The following is a 13,098-nucleotide window of genomic DNA, read 5'->3' as shown; positions in this document are numbered from 1 at the left end:
TTGAAGGATTTGTAAGTGAAAAGAGCTATTGGGAAAGCTTTCCCTTCTGCAGGTGGCTTTTGGGGATTGCTCTGTGTGTTAAAATAAGGTGCAATTTTCTCAGGCACTATTTCCTAAATTTTGCAGGGTGAAGGATTGGTTTTCTGTGGCGTGCGCAACTGCTATGTGTGTGCACCTTAAAATTTTATAACACTCCAGAAGCCCACACTTGCAGTGGGTTTTTGTTGCCTTTAAGCATCCTGCTACTGCTCTAACATGGGACGTGGGTGGCGCTGTGGGTTAAACCACAGAGCCTAGGGCTTGCCGATCAGAAGGTCAGCGGTTCAAATCCCGTTGCTCGGTCCCTGCTCCTGCCAACCTAGCAGTTCGAAAGCACGTCAAAGGGCAAGTAGATAAAGAGCTCCAGCAGGAAGCTAAATGGCGTTTCCGTGCACTACTCTGGTTCGCCAGAAGCGGCTTAGTCATGCTGGCCACGTGACCCGGAAGCTGTACGCCGGCTCCCTCGGCCAGTAAAGCGAGATGAGCGCCGCAACCCCAGAGTCGTCCGCGACTGTTCAGGGGTCCCTTTACCTTTACCTTACTGCGCTAACATATGGCACCTCACCTCAGAGGAGCCCCAAATCCCTCACAGGCACTTTGCCAAGGGGCAGGTTTGGTCTGATGTTCACCCCTAGTTCCCAGGGCAAGCGAAATTAGTCACATCTTCACAGGCAAGTTCATGTGGGACACGGACACAATTTGGATGGATTTAAATTGCTTGCAGATGTTTCCAGTTGCATTTTGATGTTTTCTGCTCTGGGCTCCTTTGGGGAGGACAGGATACAAGTTTAATAAAATAAATCTGTCTCGCTCACACTCACACCATGATTATTCATGGTGATTTTGTGGTGTGATCGACTGAAGCACAAGCACTAGGACGTGTAATGGAAAACACTTGTGGGCTCCTCAGGATCATGCCCCCTTGCTGACCAAAATTGCAGCAACTCCCTATTTGAAGGCCAAAGTTCGGCCATGGAATAATTTCAGCCTTTTTGACTCAAATCTGTCATGAGTTCGAGTCACTGAGCATGTCTGATGGTCAAACACCTGTCTCTGAATCAAAGTGGGTAACCGACTCTTGTTTCTGTTTTATTATTATTAATATTTTAGGCAGTGCCTATTTCTGGAGTTGCGGGACTCATTCGGAGCTTCCTAGTACTTTGGAGAAATGGGAAGAGAGAGATTATCATTATCAGTATTGCAATTACTGGGAATCTGGATTAACTCAAACTCATGACGACTGTGGTTTTCAGGCAAACTGTTGACAATTTGAGTCCCAGTTCCTCTAAGTGGTATGCGTTCTCTTAAGGCTCACCGATGCAGATCAAGACTGAGGGGACCTGGGTGCAAATTCCGCTCTCAGCCATGGAACTCACTGGGGACAGCTCCTGTCTCTCGGCTTGGCCTACCCCACAGGGCCATTGTGAGGGTAAAGCTGCTGGCGATCGGAAGAACCACCCATGTCACCCTGAATTCCTTGCAAGAAGGGCCAGGCAAAAGTGTAAAAAATAAATGAAACAGGCTTCAAACGTGCATTCAGTCACTCAACCATCTGTCTCAGTAGCCAATGGAGGAGAAGACTTCACCTTTTGGGGGTGAAGTCAAACCATTGGGGAGTTACAGTGCCTGCTGTGGCTGTAGAGACAGATGGGGAGAGACATGTTTTGTTGCAGCCGGGGCAGATGAAGGTGTCTGTTTGTGCAGATGCACCAGGCGTTTCATCTCTCTGCGCTCCTCCCAGCAGCCATGATGAACCTATGCTGAGCTTCCTCAGAGTGGGCTGTCAAGGCTGCATCATGTGCAAGCAACATCTCTCAGATAAGAATCTGCCACACTTTCGCCTGGGCACGGAGACTTACAGAGGGAGCAGACCCCTGTCTCTCCTTGTATGGATGTACACACTCTCATAAGAATTTAAGGGCTCAAAAATAAATTAAACATTCATAAATTTACAAGGCAAACACATACATAAGTATATAAAACACGTGTCTGAAATAGTACAGAACAATCCTGAAGCCATTTTGACTCCCAGTGGCCTCAAGTATTCCTCTACAGTAGGGAGGGAAATGGGAAAAGCCTTCCCATTGTCTTTTTGCTTGCAAATCCTGTCTTAAGGGCACATTTGTGTATGAATAGGGTGAGCCTGTGACCTGGATTCAGGAACTAAACTATTAACCATCACAAAAGAATGGCCAGGCTGCCCAGGTAAAGCAACCAGTGACCATTATCAGGTATCCTGGCAGACAGGATTTCTGCTGTAGATCGCCTCCTTCTGTGATGTATGTATGTTGTTGTTGTTTTTTTTGGGGGGGTGTCTTGGGCTACAGGGTGGGGCAATTTCAAAAGTCTATATAAGGGCTTGTGCACCATTGTTCTGGGTTCCTCCTCCCTCCTGTGTGTGGTGAGTGGGGACCCTGTTGCTACAGTTACCGTAATAAAGATCAGGCTTACTCAATATACTCTGGTTGGCCTCCCAAAAGGAAACCTACTTAAGGACTCTAGACGGGCTCTTGGATACCTCATAAGGGAAAAGGAGCAGTTTTTTCTTATAGTGACACTAGCATCAGTTGAGCTGAAGGCACAGGAGAGCAACAGGGAGAACAATGTGCCAAAGAGCGTTGGGGCGAGAACACAGCCCTGTTTCACACCACTTTTCCAAGGGAAGGCATCTGAGGATACTGGATGGCATGATAATGGGGGGGGGGCACCCTATCTTGTTGAGCAGCGTTAAAAGTCCCTTTCAGCTAATGAGGTCCAAGGCATTTGTTGTGGGATGTGATACATAAGTAGCAGTCAAGTACAACATTCCTTGTTTTCCTAGAGTGGACATGCGGGGGAATGTTTGGTGCAGCCAGTCGAAAACTTCCTGTTTCCTTCTGGCTGGGGCAAACTTCTTTTGCATGTGACTAGAGGTGGGTGTGACCTTACCTGTCCAGGTAATAAAAGGACGAGTCACGCAGCACTCTCTCTCTCTTTGACTTCCTCCGTCATTGGAGCAGCTTTTTAGCTAGAAATGCTCTGTTGGCTTTCATCCAACAGAGGACACTGGGATTATCCCCATATGGGATAGATTCACATGTAACTAAGTCTGCCTTCAGGGATTCAACTGTGAACTGATGATGTGAGTAAACTTCTTTTATATACTTTAAACAAGATTGTGGCGTGTTTATTCTTTTAAGAGGGATAGAAGGGAACTTACCAGGAACCTAATAGAGGCTCACACAAGCCTGCAACCAGCTATCTGCTGTGTGTTTAAAAGGGGGATGTGAAACTCTGCTAAGTAAAGGAACTTGCTAGTGCAAGTCAAGAAGGATATTAATAAACAATATATCCTCTCCTGCCTCCCGAATATTCCCACATTTGTCAGGTCTACGAAGGCAAGGTACAAGGGGCATCCCTGCTCTTGTTATGCCATACTAAAATGTCAAGTTCCCACAAATGTGGATCTTAGGTGGAGCTTGTAACCCGGCCAGTTCTGCTGGTGAGGCATTTATGGGCTGATCTTGCAGGTATTATGTATTCCTTGAGATACTGAGGGCCACATGGAGGCTTCTCGAGGCCAAAAACATGGCCTTGAGTCCCATTCAGAAGAAACAAACTGCAGAACCAATTGTGTCACTTTAGAACAGGCTGTCATTTAGAACAACGGCTTAAGTTTCCTGAAGGCAGGTCCATATCCTTTGCAGTCACCTCACCTAGTGCTAAAAGTTGCAAAGGGCCACTTCAGTGAGGCTATTGCTGCAGCTGTCAACCTCAGAAAACTCAGACCCTGCATAATTTCAAATTTTGCATGGCTGTCATAGACAAAGCATGCAAACAGGTCCTTTAGAATAACCACCTGATTTCCATATACATTGCTGTGCAAATCACACGGCTGGTTTGAAGGCCAAAGTTCGACCGTGGAATAATTTTGCTCTTTTTGACTCAAATCTGTCATGAGCTCAAGTCACTGAGCATGTCTGACGGTCAAGCACCAGTTTCTGAATCAAAGTGGATAACTGCCTCTTGTTTCTGTTCCTGTTTTTTAATTTTATTTTAGGCTTTTCATCTTCAAAAGGGCTGAAGTGGTGGCCTCATTTATACATCAAACTTTCTTCCTTTAAAAGCAAACATAATTTTCCAGGTGTATTTGTCAAGGTACTTGCTAGCAAGGATGGAGAATGTTAAATCCCTGGGGGTAGGCCAAGGGTTTGAAAATGGTATAAGTGCAATTTACTCAGAACAAAAGGCTAAATTAATAGTTAACAATGTGATGACAGAGGAATTTAAGATTGAGAAAGGTACACGACAAGGCTGCCCAATTTCCCCATTGCTCTTTATTTCGGTCCTGGAGGTTTTGTTAAATATGATTAGAAGGGACCGTTTGATTAAAGGTATCCAGGTCAGAGCCAAACAATATAAATTGAAAGCTTTTGCAGATGACCTAGTTTTGACGTTACAGGAGCCAGAATCTAGCACGAAAAGAGTACTAGAACTGATTCAAGAATTTGGTCAGGTGGCAGGATTTAAGCTGAACAAGTCAAAAACTAAAGTCCTTGAGAAAAATTTAACACCAATTGAGAAAGAGAGGTTTCAGAAGGAGACAGGTTTATCATTAATTAAGAAAGTAAAATACCTGGGGGTAAATATGACTTCTAAGAATTTAAATCTATTTAAAGATAACTACGAGAAATGTTGGACAGAAGTGAAAAAAGATTTGGAAATATGGTCAAACTTGAAGCTTTCCTTGTTGGGTCGAATTGCAGCTATAAAGATGAATGTATTGCCAAAAATGTTATTTCTGTTTCAGTCATTGCAAATTTTGGACAAGATGGATTGTTTCAAGAAGTGGCAGAAAGCCATTCTAGATTTGTCTGGCAGGGCAAGAAGCCTAGAATAAAATTTAAAATACTAACCGATGCAAAGGAAAGAGGTGGATTTGGCCTGCCAGATCTTAAACTTTACTATGAATCAGCAGCATTCTGCTGGTTGAAAGACTGGCTGCTTCTTGAGAACACAGACATTTTGGACTTAGAAGGTTTTAATAATGTTTTTGGGTGGCATGCATATTTGTGGTACGACAAGGTTAAAGCACATAAAGCATTTAAAAACCATATTGTCAGGAAAGCATTGTTTAATGTCTGGATAAGATACAAAGACTTATTGGAAAATAAAACCCCAAGGTGGTTGTCACCAATGGAAGCAAAGGCTCAGAAAAAGCTCAATATGGAGGCCAAATGGCCGAAATATTGGGAAATATTGGAACAAGGAGGAGACAAATTGAAATTGCAGAGCTTTGAGAAATTAAAAGATAAGGTGCAAGACTGGCTTCGTTATTATCAAATAAGAGAGGCCTACAATTTGGACAAAAAAATTGGCTTCCAGGTGGAAAAATCAAAATTGGAAACAGAACTGTTAGATCCCAAAACTAATATACTTTCAAGAATGTATAACTTGCTATTAAAATGGAATACGCAGGATGAAACGGTTAAATCTGCTATGATTAAATGGGCACAAGACATTGGTCATAACATTATGTTTGCTGGCTGGGAACAGTTGTGGACCACCGGTATGAAATTTACGGCATGTAATGCCTTGAGAGAGAATATTATGAAAATGATATATAGGTGGTACATGACACCAGTCAAGCTTGCAAAAATTTACCATTTGCCCGATAATAAATGCTGGAAATGCAAAGAAAATGAAGGTACATTCTTTCACCTTTGGTGGACGTGCCCAAGGATTAAGGCTTTCTGGGAGATGATATATAATGAAATGAAAAAGGTATTTAAATATACCTTCCTGAAGAAACCAGAGGCCTTCCTCCTGGGCATAGTCGGCCAATTGGTGCCAAAGAAGGATAGAACTTTCTTTATGTATGCAACAACAACAGCAAGAATACTTATTGCAAAGTATTGGAAGACACAAGATCTACCCACCCTGGAAGAGTGGCAGATGAAGGTGATGGACTATATGGAATTGGCGGAAATGACTGGCAGAATCCGAGACCTGGGAGAAGAGTTGGTGGAAGAAGATTGGAAGAAATTTAAAGACTATTTGCAGAAACATTGTAAAATTAATGAATGTTAAAATGATGTTGGATTGAAAATAAGTGGTATTAGCAACAAAGTCAACAAGAATATGCAAAAATGAATTGATATTGGATGAAAATATAGAGATATAAAATGTTAAGATACTGTCAAAGCTAATGAAAGAGGGTAAGGATTTGCTGATCTGATTATGTAAATGGGAATACAAAAAGGGGAGGTGTGAGGAGGTCAAAGAGATAAGCAAAGGAGCTTAAAGTTAAGAAAAAACGGATTTGTTTTTAATTTTTTTACTTTTTATCTGTCTTTTATATGTTGTATTTTTTTTCTATCCCCATTTTTTCTTTTTTCTTCTTTTTTCATGTATTTTTCTTTTTTTTTCTTTCTCTTTATATGCTTTTGTATTCTTGTTTTTGTAAAACTTTAATAAATATCTATTAAAAAAAGAGAGAATGTTAAATCCCCCTCTTGCCTTGGTTAGGTTTCAAGCCAGAGCTGTGGGGGGAAATGAAATAGATTTAGTTTGTATCAGAAAATCCCTGATTTTCGTGGATGTAGATATTGCCCTGACCATAACTCGTCAGAACCATAATTCCCTCAGAAGGTAAAGATCAAATCAAAATAACTCTTGGTATTTTTGTGGTTGGTAACTCATTTCATGATTGTCCAAATCAGAAAACTTTATTGGACATCACATTCGTGGGACGGCATCTAGAACATTGCCTCACAAGAAAATGTCACATGGAACATGGGATTTTATCTTGAAAAAACAAACTGGACTCTTTTGTGGCAGTTTGATGGGACTTTGTTCAATCTACCAATGATGAGCACCTAAATCAATTCCTCTCACTGGGTTTGTTGGTTTGTTTTTTAAATATAATTTTTATTTGTTTTCCATTTAACATTATACATTCACATCATCTTTATCCACTATACTGCCTTGGCTCTTAGAGCCTATCAACTTCCTGTTACGATAATGAAGCAATGCTGCTGCAAAGTCCTAGCTTGAGAAGACACAAGATTTACCCACTCTGGAAGAATGGCAGATGAAAGTGATGGACTACATGGAGTTGGCGGAAATGACTGGCAGAATCCGAGACCAGGGAGAAGAGTTGGTGGAAGAAGATTGGAAGAAATTTAAAGACTATTTACAGAAACACTGTAAAATTAACGAATGTTAAAATGATGCTGGAATGGACCTAAGTGGACTTAGTAATAAGATCAGTAAGAGTACGGAAAAATGGTAGGACAATTAGTTAAGGTATAAAGTTGTAAATTTGATGAAAATCAACCTAAATGTTATAATGAAAAAGGGGTAAGGATATGCTGAACCAATGTTACGACTGGGAATACAGGAGAGGGAGGCGTGAGGAGGTCAAAGAAATAAGCGAATGAGAATTTTGAAAAAATGAGAAAATTGAGTTGGTTTTTAATTCTCTTTTTTTCTTTTCTTTTTTTTTCTTCCTGTTGTTATGTGATTGAGTGTTTTTTTTCTTTTTGATGTATGTTTTGTTGTTTTTCTGTTTTTGTATGCTTTTTTTCGGTTATGATTATTCTTTGCTCTATTTGTGAAAACTTTAATAAATATTTTTTTTAAAAAAAAACAAAGTCCTAGCTTGAAAAGTAAACATGATGGGAATGTTGGGACTGCTGTGGGAACAGAGGGGCAGTCATTTCACAGTGCGCAGCACCGGAATTACCTCAGAGTGTAATATGAGCTGTACAGGAAGTACAGGAAGTGTTTGTCACAACACTGCTGGAGTATGGAGAGAGCAGTCATGTTTTTTGTAACGCTGCAAAGACAGAAATAAAAGCATGTAAATACGTTTCTGTCTATCTCTTTCCCCTGCCTGGGGGAGGCAGGAAAGAGGGGTGTGTTCTTCTCACGTTTGAGAAGAATCGCCGATCGAGACCTTGCCTGCGCTTGCTGGGGAATGCAGCCAGGGAGGTCAACAGGGAATCAAGCCGGGTGCCTGGGACAGCTGCCAGTTTCTCATGAGAAGGGCTTGAATTTCCCAACACTTCCTTCCCTCCCGCCTCATGGCTTTCAAAATTAACCTTTATACCATTGCAATTTATACATTTTCCAATTACACTCCTTGCAAAATATCTCAAAAATTTAAATAAAGATAGAAAGATAGAAAATTTCTCATTACAAGTCTTCGGACAACCCTGCTAGTGATGCTGATTGCTTACAATGATCTTTCAAATATCGTATGAATTTACTCCCGTCATTTTGGAATACTTGATCATGCTGGTTTCGGATTTTTCCTGCCAGCTTCGCCAGTTCTGCAAAGTCTATCATCTTCCTCTGCCCCTCTTCTCTTCTGACTGGTTTTGAGAGAAATATGGGTGTGATAAGACTTTCTTCCTGGACTTATTCCTATTCAATGATATATGTATTTTCCAGATTAGTCAGTTGCCTTGGAGATAGGCACCAGTGGCGTAGCGTGGGGGGTGCAGGGGGGGCCGGCCGCATCGCGCGCAACATCTGGGGGTTAGGGTTAGGGGGCGCAAATCCACGGGTTAGGGGGCGCAAATCCACGGGTTAGGTGGTGCAAATCCACGGGTTAGGGGGCGCAAATCCACGGGTTAGGGGGCGCAAATTACTTGCCTTGCCCCGGGTGCTGACAACCCACGCTACGCCACTGATAGGCACGCACTCCTCTGCCTGCTATGCTTTTTGTCTTTCCCTTATTTTGTATTTGTTACATCTGTCAATCTATCTGTTGTAATACTGAAAACCTTAATAAAAAAATTATCACAGAAAAATCTTCCTAACGTTTAGTCGGGATCTCCTTTCTTGCCATGGCCATCAGTTCAGGTCCTGCGTTCTGGAGTAAGGGAAAACAAGCTTGCTCCTTCTTCCACGGGGCAGCCCTTGAGACATTTGAAAATGGCTCTCAGGCTAAACGTAAGCCAATTCTTTCAACCGCCAGGCCATTTGCGAAGAAGTCCCCGTGGCCATCCATGAGTGAAATGTACTCAAAGTCGAAATTGGATTTCATGCTCTTTATTCAGCTCATAGTGGTGAGGAGGAATGGAAGTTCCCCCAGAATGTCTGCTTTATATACATTATTTACACAATGGGCCTCATGTGATTGGCTAATTCCGGGATTCTCCTGTAGGCCAATCAGGTTGTGGATTCACTCCCACCTGTAGCTGGATTGGGTGGCTCCTGCGGACCAATCAGACTGCTGCATTGTTCTAGGACCAATCAGACTGCTGCATTCTGAATCCTCTTGTTCTAGGACCAATCAGACTGCTGCATTTTGGATCCTATTCAACTCAGTACATAACAATGAGGCTTGGGGGCTTCCCTTCCTGCCCCCTCCATTGGGAGAAAGGGCTTCACAGCTGGCTTCCATCACTAACTGATTCAAAGCAGGTGGGCAACAGGCAGCAGCATGGCTGGGCTATGAAGTGACTCTCGTCCCAGGCTAGGGGAGGGCCAGTGAGCCGCTGAGCCCACTGTGACTTGGCGGCAGCTCAACTACGTTTCCCAGAAGGAGGGGGAGGAAGGAAGGAAGGATCAATGGGTGGGTGGGCAGATGGCTGGACAAAGTGCTCCAATGAGCACAATTTGGACAGAGACATTAAGTGCCCAGCAATGCGGACGTGTTAAGGATACAAAGACTGCACATTCCCAGAGGTTAATTATTAAGGCGACAAAAGAAATAAAACCCGTAGTATTGCAACCTGTGCCAACAGCTGCTTCACACTATTGCACTATAAAGGTTAGGAAGTTAGTGTGATTATTATTATTTTTAACCCGTTTTAGAATTTTTCCTTTTCCTTTAAAAAAAAAATGTATTGAATCGTTTTTTCAATACAAACAACAACCGCAAAAGACACATACAACAAAAACCATAATAACACTACTAACACAATTTGACAATTCAAATTTGAATACTGATATACCTATGACTACACGTTTTTAACAATATTTCCCCACCTCTCCTCCCCCTACTTCCCACCACTGTCTTGGGAGACAACGAAGGAGTGCACCTTCAGGGGGTCAAGTCAAATCATTGGGGAGTTACAGCACCTGCTGTGGCTGTAGTAGAAACTGAAAAGGGAGAGACATGTTTTGTTGCAGCTGGGGCAGATGAAGGTGTCCAGTTTCACTAAGGCAGACGCACCAGGGCATTCCATCTCTCCGTGCTCCTCCCAGTGACCATTCCTCCTCTGGTCACTGCTATGGATTCACACCATTTGAATGGCAATGCCCATCAACTTTTTTTGGGGGGGGGCTCAAATATTTTTTTTGGGGGGGCGAAAACCCCTTGACTCCTAGGGTTGGCAGATGGGAATCTGAACAGTCACCCAGAGTCAGTGCAGTGAACTCCAACTCCAGGTCAGTTGTGGACTTAAGGGCTTTATTTCGGACAAAAGCACTTTCTGCAGTTCAGAGCTCAAGAACAAAACCAGAACTCCTGCCAAGGAGGGCAGTGAGTGAGAAAGGGCTTATCTAAAGAAAACAGAAAGCCTTTGCACCAGAAGCTCACGTGGCGCTAAATCTAGCTCAGCACAAAAATTGAGAAAGAGCCGGCGGTCTTTCCCACCAGACATCACATTCATTCTGAGCTTGTGCAGGGTTTCCCCCCCTGCACCACCTAGGGCTGAGATTATTCGGATTATTAGTGTAATCTGTGTCTTCAAATGGGTTTCCCATGACTTAGCAATGCCAGCGGAAATGTAAAGCAAAACTGAGAGGCGCAGAAGTGGTGTTGCGCTGCCGCTTCCAGGAAAGGGGGAAGTCCAAGTTGGCTTTTGAAGGATCAGCAATCCACAAAATGTTCCTGGAGGGCCTTGAAAGAACGAACATCAGGTTTGTCTGGTCCTTTTTGGACTCACTGGCGTGCCGTGGGGGTGTTGGGATACTGCCGGGCAAACAGGGGCATCAGGCAGGCCCCCAGCTGGCTTCAGCCACCAGCCAGCAGCTGGGCAATCACCAGTCTCCCTTGGAACAGCATCAAACAGCGACACGAGCCTCAGATACGTTTAGAGGCCATGCACACTCTATCAGCAGAGTGAATAAATCTTCGCACAGTGGAAGAGGCGGACAGAGCCATGTGTAAGCAGTATTTACAAGCATTTGTTCAGCATAGTTCTCTGTGCTCCTCCCAGTGGCCATTCCTCCCCTGGTCACTGCTATGGATTCACACCATTTGAATAGCAATGCCCATCAACTTTTTTTGGGGGGGCGGCCCCCTCACATGTCTGCTTCCCTTCGTCTCCAGCAAAACAGCAACAACAAACGCTATATGCAAACAGAAGTTCCCAGCAGGCTGTGCTGGAAATAAACAGTCACGTGACACTCAACAGTCATGCCTGTACCCTTTTAAGGTGGAATGGAACTATATCCTAACAGGGGGCAGAGAGGCATAGCTGTCAACCGTCCCTTATTTGGCGGGAAACCCCCTCATCCCAGCGCCGTGTCCCGCTGCTGTCCCAAATTGATGATGTCCCTTAAATTTCCTGGGTTTCAAAGGAAGCAGCTCCTCAACCTCCCTGCTGGCCAGGGAGGAGGGAGGCTCCAACTGTGCTGCTTGGCTGCCTGGCCCGGCCCCCTCCGGCCTCCTCTCACCAGCCTCGGTCCCCAGGAGCCCCTCCCCGCCGGGACTGGCAGGAGCCTCGGGCCCTTCCACCGCCATCCTCCTCGCAGCTGCCAAACTGAGTGTCTCTGACTGGGGCCTCCCCTTTGCCCATTGCCGCCGCTCCCACTAGGCTGTACTGCAGCTGCGCCGCCGAAAGACCCGGATGAGATGGGCAGCCTGGCATGGTCTATGAATTGATGAGGAGCCTTGAGAGGAGAGCGAGGGCAACCATAGAGAAAGCAGTTCAGAGAGAGGAGGAAGAGGAGGAGGCGGAGGCGCGGGCAGGTGTTCCAAGGGCTAACCATAGAGGGGGGAAGCGGAGGAAGGACCGCAAGTGCTTCTCCCATAGATTTGTAGTGGTAGACTAGCATAGATGGTCTGATCTGCAGGTTTACGTCGGGCGCTATTTCCCCCCCTCTTCCTCCCGCCCCGCCTGATGGAACTGAGAGCTGCAGATGGAGCACGAGAGGAAAGACACAGAACTGCAGCAGCATCTTTGTAGCTTGGACTTTGTTTTGCATGAAAAGTGGTTGCTGCTTGTAGTTATTGAATTGCAGTGTTTCATCAGCTGGTGTCTTCAGCAGCAACCTCTGGAAACGAAGGGCTAAAAACTGGCGCTGCTCTCCCAAATGATCTGGTCCCTTTTAACTTCGTATTTCAGCTGGTTGACTAAAATCCCTTATTTTGGGTGCTGATCCCTTATTTTCGAGGCTGCTAGTCCCTTATTTTAAAATCTGTAAGTTGACAGCTATGCAGAGAGGCTGGAACGCAGACATGCTGTGCTGACCCCCAAAAGCACCCCAGGACCTCTGCACCCCACCTGCTTCTCCATGCAAGGAAACCTTTTCCCCCAACTCTCTTTCAGCCCTCTTTTTGAGCGGAGACATTGAGAAGGGCAAGCCTGGATGTTACATATTTACAGAAACAGATGAAACTCACAAAACAGTAGAAAACAAACTGGACTTCAGAAAAGGGCAACCGAAATGATCCAGGCAGGGTTTTCCTCCCCACCCTCTCAGGTGGGCGCCATTGCCAGTCTAAGAGAACAAGGGAGGCATTCAGGGCGAGTTTTGGCACCGCTTTCTCTAGAAAAATAGCCTTGGAATCCCGGGGGACTCCCCTGCGAAGAAAGGTTGCAGCATTTGGGACTTTTTAATTTTGAGGAAGGTTACCAGATGTCCCCGTTTCCCGGCGACAGTCCCCGGATTTACAAATCAGTCCCCTGACAAAATCTATCTATTTAATAGGAAGTTGAAAAGTGTCCCCGGATTCATTGAAAAAACAAACTGGTAATCTTCATTTAGAGAAGAGGCGACATGATAGGAAGTTGGCAAATTATGCATGGAATGGAGAAGGAGGTTGGAGAAAAGCTTTTCCCCCTCTCTTGTGGACCACCAGAACTTCTGGACATCCCAAGAAGCCGAATGTTCGAA

At 44.5% G+C, this 13,098-nt stretch overlaps 1 long non-coding RNA gene across 1 annotated transcript; it reads left to right on the top strand.

Annotated features, from left to right (window-relative positions):
- The first annotated feature begins 1,420 nt into the window (after positions 1-1,420).
- On the top strand, positions 1,421-4,162 carry LOC128412448 (uncharacterized). The gene is made up of 2 exons (XR_008330087.1): positions 1,421-1,655; positions 3,628-4,162. It is a non-coding gene; the product is annotated as an uncharacterized LOC128412448 (long non-coding RNA).
- The last annotated feature ends 8,936 nt before the right edge of the window (positions 4,163-13,098 follow it).

The sequence above is a fragment of the Podarcis raffonei genome, chromosome 4 (assembly GCF_027172205.1).
Source record: "Podarcis raffonei isolate rPodRaf1 chromosome 4, rPodRaf1.pri, whole genome shotgun sequence".
Taxonomy (NCBI): Eukaryota; Metazoa; Chordata; class Lepidosauria; order Squamata; family Lacertidae; genus Podarcis; species Podarcis raffonei.
Note: the sequence above shows the minus strand (reverse complement) of the source record. Positions and strands in the feature narration are given on the sequence as shown.